The sequence below is a fragment of the Chenopodium album genome, chromosome 18 (assembly GCF_948465745.1).
Source record: "Chenopodium album chromosome 18, dcCheAlbu1.1, whole genome shotgun sequence".
Classification (NCBI taxonomy): Eukaryota; Viridiplantae; Streptophyta; class Magnoliopsida; order Caryophyllales; family Amaranthaceae; genus Chenopodium; species Chenopodium album.
In genome coordinates this window covers 38,258,096-38,263,574 of record NC_137851.1, presented here as the reverse complement: position 1 = coordinate 38,263,574, position 5,479 = coordinate 38,258,096, and the positions used below count along the sequence as shown (strand labels likewise).

General features: G+C 39.5%; 1 non-coding gene across 1 annotated transcript; it reads left to right on the top strand.

The window, feature by feature from the left end:
- The first annotated feature begins 2,710 nt into the window (after window positions 1–2,710).
- Window positions 2,711–2,817, top strand: LOC145593342 (small nucleolar RNA R71). Its single transcript, XR_014102686.1, has one exon. It is a non-coding gene; the product is annotated as a small nucleolar RNA R71 (small nucleolar RNA).
- The last annotated feature ends 2,662 nt before the right edge of the window (window positions 2,818–5,479 follow it).

Genomic DNA, 5,479 nt, shown 5'->3' with positions numbered 1-5,479 from the left:
GGGAGCCCGGTGATAGCTCAACAGGAGCTATCCCGTACAACTAGCCCCTCAAGAGTTGGTATGAGGTTACTCATGCCAACTCTTGTCTAGATGCTGATGTCCTCTCAAGACGGGTTTAGTTGAGAGGAAATAGCTCAATAGGAGGTATCCCATACAAATAGTCCCTCAAGAGGTGGTATAAGGTTACTCATGCCAGCTATTTAAATGTACACTTCTGTTAGTGCTGCTCAATAGGTCGTCTGACTAAGTCTTCCTACATATCTTTAGCCCCTCAAGTCTCAAGATTGGTCACACAATTTTGAGGCTTAAGGTGATGTTTAAAGTGCGGAGTTGGAGTGTGCTTCTGTGTGATGACGATGCTTGAATTTACTTGAAGGAGTTTCCCTTACCCCTACTGAGGTCTAAAAGGTGACAAGCTTAAAAGGAGGAATTTCGATCACTCCCGTTGAAATATGAGAAATGACGAGCTTACAGGGAGGAATTTCAATCACTCTCGCTGAAGTTTGAGAAATGACGAGCTTGCAGGGAGGATTTTCGATCACTCTCGCTCACTACTAAAATTCGGCCAAATTACGACCGCCTCTGACATTAGTTGAAAATAGCAAAAACGGTCGCTGAAAATAATTGCGACCCTCAACGGTCGTAACGCGGTGGTCATTATTCACTTGGTCGCAAAATATCATAATTATGACCGACTGACGGTTGCAGATTTTTTGCGACCGTTTTTAATATTTTCAACGACCGTAAGGAAAACGATCGCAAATAAAAATAATTGCGACCGGTTAAAGCGGCGGTCGCAAATCTGGATATTAGCGACCGTTTAAGCCGTCGCTAAAAATTTTAAAAAAACAAAAAAAAAACGCAGCCACCTCGTTGTACTTCTAAGCCAGCCCCACCACAACTACCTACGCAAACCACCACCAGCCACCCCGAATACACATCACCAGCCACCCCGAATACACCACATTCACCCCCGGCAACTCCACCACCCACCACGAAAACTCCAGCCACCCTATAAATCTCACCCAACCACCACGAATTCCCATCCCTTAACCATGAAAACCCCAATCGGCCACCACAAAAGCCACCCCTTAACAAAATTAACGAAAATTCAAACATGAAAATCAAACACAATTAAACCCACATAAATTAACAAAAGTCAAATCCAAAATTAAACCAAACATTCAACTCAAAAATTAAACCCACAAAATTACACCCAAAATTTGACCAAAAATTCAACCCATAAATTAAACTAACATAAATTAAACCCAAAAAAGTAAAACTAATAATAGTAAAAAACCCTCAAAATTAAACCCAAAAAATCGACCTTAAAATCAAACGAAAATAATACTAAAAATCCGAAGAAAAAAAATTTGAGCAAAAATCAAACTATTATTGGAACATAATTTAACAAAAATCTCAAACATCAAATTTAAATCCAATCAAAAATCGAAATTAAAAAACAAACAAAATTTTCGGAACATCAACATACCTCAGTGAATGCTACAGCTTCTACTTCATTAAAGGCCCTTTTTCCTAGTCAATATGTCTTTCATGAATTTAGCATATGCAGGAACCTGAGTAATAAGTTCTGTGAAAGGAACTGTTACTTGCAAAAATTTTACTACCTCCAAAAACTTACCAAACTGCTTATCCAACTTAGTCTTCAAGTGACGGTTGGGGAAAGGTAGCTTGATAACTGGTGGTGCTTCCCTACTCTTCTCCTGGGTGCATCCTTCCCTGAGGTTGTACCCTACAATGAATCATCAGAAATATTAGTATCAATAATTTTACCCTGGAGCCCTGCAGGGGCACTTGGTACAATGGAATCAAGATTAGCAATATTAATTAAATCAGGTTCATCCTCTTTGGGCATTTGGGGCCCATCGTAGTGTGAACCACTCCTTAGGGTAATTGTATTCGCATGATCCGTAGGTTGAATTCCCTGCGCTGGTAGAGCTCCCTGCTGACGAGATTGAAGGGTAGAGGACAATTGGGCAATTTGGGTGTCCATGACTTTATTATGGGCTATAATAGAGTCAATATGTTGGTCTCTACTCTCCATATGTTTTTGCATACTAGTCACCATTGCCCTAATTTCTGATAAAGCAGGGTCAGAAGATGTAGTAGGGACTTGTGATGGGGGTTTCTAGTTAGCATGAGGGTGGTAATATTTTTGCTGTGGAGGGGGTGCTTGTGTGGTTGTTGTGGAGGTGGAGGATTTTGAACATTAGTGCTACGGTAAGATAGGTAGGGATGGTTCCGGTAGCCAGGATTGTAGGAATTGGAGTATGGGTTATTTTTCTTATAAGTTTGAAAAGCATTAACTTGCTCCATTGAACTCCTGCAATCTTGTTCATAATGACCTACACTTCCACAATTTTCACAGAAAGCATCATTAGCATTATTAGAAACAGCAGAAACATTAGCAACAGAATTAGGACTGTTAGTAGTAAGGCTATCTAATTTCGTACAAATAGAAGTAAGCTGAGCTTGTATAAGGGTTACTGAATCAACATGATGTTTGCCCTTATTAGCATAACCTCTAGTATTCCCATATTGGGAATTATGGATCGCCATATCTTCAATAACCTGACCTGCATCATCAACATTTAAATTCATAAATCTACCGCTAGCTGCGGAGTCTAAAATTGTCCTAGGTGCATTTCCTAATCCATTGTAAAAATCTTGAATTAGCTACCACTTTGCCAAGTTGTGGTGGGGACACTCCCTCTGCAGATCCTTGAATCTTTCCCAAGCTTCATATAATGCTTCATCTGTCTCTTGGGCAAAATTCTGAATGGCACTTCTCAATAAAGCTGTTTTCTCTGCAGGGTAATATTTATTATAAAAATTTAAAGCAAGAGTCTCCAAGTTAGTAATACCAAGTGCAGCTCTATTCAAACCATTAAACCATAATTTAGCTTTTCCACATAAAGAAAAGGGAAAAAGAATCTCCCTGATTTGGTCCTGCGTTACCCCATTCTGCCTAATAGTATTGCAATATTGACAGAAGTCTGCAATGTGAAGATTAGGATCTTCACCCTTAGCTCCACTGAACTGCTTTCTTTCTATCATCGTTATGAATTGGGGCTTGATCTCGAACTGGACTCCCTCGAGATCAGGCGTAGGAGAAAGATGTGGAAAATCCGTCAGGGATGGCTGCGAATAATCGCTAAGCTTGCGAGGTGGAGGTGGTGTGGTGTACCCATTTCTAGTTCTGAGTCAGAAGAGTGTTCCGAATCACTAGAATTAGGTAATGGGTTTCTAGGAATATCGTTACTCCTAGAACCTGCCAGGATCTGCCTATAAAAATTCTTTTATCTATGAAACGAGCGCTCGATCTCAGGATCGAATGGAATGTAACCTGATCTGGAACACCTGGGCATAAGCAAAGAACTAAAAAGACAGATATTAAAACTACCTCAAAGAACTAATGTCCTTTGAGGCAAAAGAAAAATAATCTAGACTACAAAAACAATTAGAAATAAAAATAAAACCGTTTCCCCGGCAACGGCGCCAAATTTTGACAGGGTAAAGTCGTATTCCCCTAATCAAAAGTAATGCCTAAGTCCTCTAACTAAAGTAGACAGGGAAGTAGGGTCGAATCCACAGGGAAACTGGTCTTTCTACTCCTAATTAATTAATATAATCTAAATTATTAAGGTAACCAATTTGTTGTGTTTAATATGAAACTATACTACGGAGATTGAGTTCAGGGAGAAAATCAATAATAAGAAGGCCTAGGGTCACAGGTTCACCAATACATAATATTCCGGGATAAAACATAACAATCAATAATTAACATTGCACAAATAACATGATTAACAGGATCTCGCAATTTATTAACCAACATAGATCTAACAGGCTCTTGCAATTTACTAGATCTAAGTTCCTATTGAAAACAACCTTTAATATCAAATTAACATCTGCTCGATTCATCAATTCAATATTACTAAACATTCACAATCATATTACATCTGCTCGATTCATAATCTAATTGCAAAGAATTAAAACAATTCAATAAGAAATTACCATGCAACATCAATAATCAATAATAACAAATTATCCCTTCATATTAATTATGGATCCCCATAAACCCTAGAATTAAACTACTCAGACATAATTAAAACTAAACAGAACATAATAATTAAACAAGACATGAAGAAATTGAATGAATAAAATACTGAGATTAATTAAGAGAGAAATCGTACCAAGACGGCGGAATTACAATGGAGTTAAGGAACAAGAGAGAATAAGTCTAGAGAGAGAAAGTCTAAGTAGTGAGAGAAAGAATTAAAATATAGAGTAAGAGAAGTGAAAAAAAGTATCTAATCTTGCCTAATAAAATCACATTAATACTAAGCAAGCACTAATCGCTAAACAAAGCTGAACGGAAAGTAACAACTTCCTAAGCCATACTCGCGCCCGGTCGGGCATTGGCTCGCCCGACCAGGACCGTCCTATTCTTCAAGAAGCTCCTTCTCGCGCCCGGCCGGGCGCGTGCTCCGGGCGCGGGAATTCTTCAAAGGCTTCCTCGCCCCGCCCGGCCGGGCGCGCCTTCGGGCGGGGCCTTGTGGATCCGGGCGGATCTCTTGGGCCTCGAATCTTCCTCTCTTGGGCCTCCGAACTTGGCCCAAGGCCTTGAATCTCCATAACTGAGCCCTTATTCACCGATTTGCTACTTCCAATCGGTCTTGGGCTATCGAACTGGGTCGCGGTCTTCCAACACTTGTAGATGCTCCTTGAAAACCCGGGAAAATGCTCCAAGTACGCAAATTCCTACAAAACTCAAGCAAAACTACCAAAGCACTGGAAAACACAAATTAGTAATAAAAGTGGCTCGTAGGAGCCAAAAACACTACTAATTACGACCAAGGGACGGGGGTAAATATATATATAAAATGAACACATCAAACTTCCCCAAGCCAAACCTTTGCTTGTCCCTAAGAAAAGAGTTCCTCAATGAACAATAAAACACGCCTCACCCCAATATAAAAATCAAGAACAAACGATTCAAGGCAAATCAAGTGAACATGCTTCAAAATCAACCAATCTTATTCATCTAATCACCCTTCCTCCCCAACAATTGTCAAGTAGAGCAAACCACAAGAGCATATAGAATTCAAGACTAGTGCTCACACAATCAACTCTCATTTATGTGGCGAGTAAAAGATATACTCGATCGCTCTCCATCCTAACCCCTTTAATGTTAACAATGCCCTCCCAAACTCACACACTCGTGTGTTTAAAAAGACATACACTCAACCTAATAGTCGACTCGGAATATGTCAAGTCATAACTTGCATTGATAAATAACACTTTCACATTTACACAACTCTATGCACAAGGTCAAAAGGTATTTTAAAGCTTGTAATGTAAGGCTAGGGTGAAAGGGTAGGATAAATTTGGGAATATGTGAGAGAAAAGCCTTGCTAAAAGGGAGCCATATCCTAATAAACCCATGACCAAATATAAT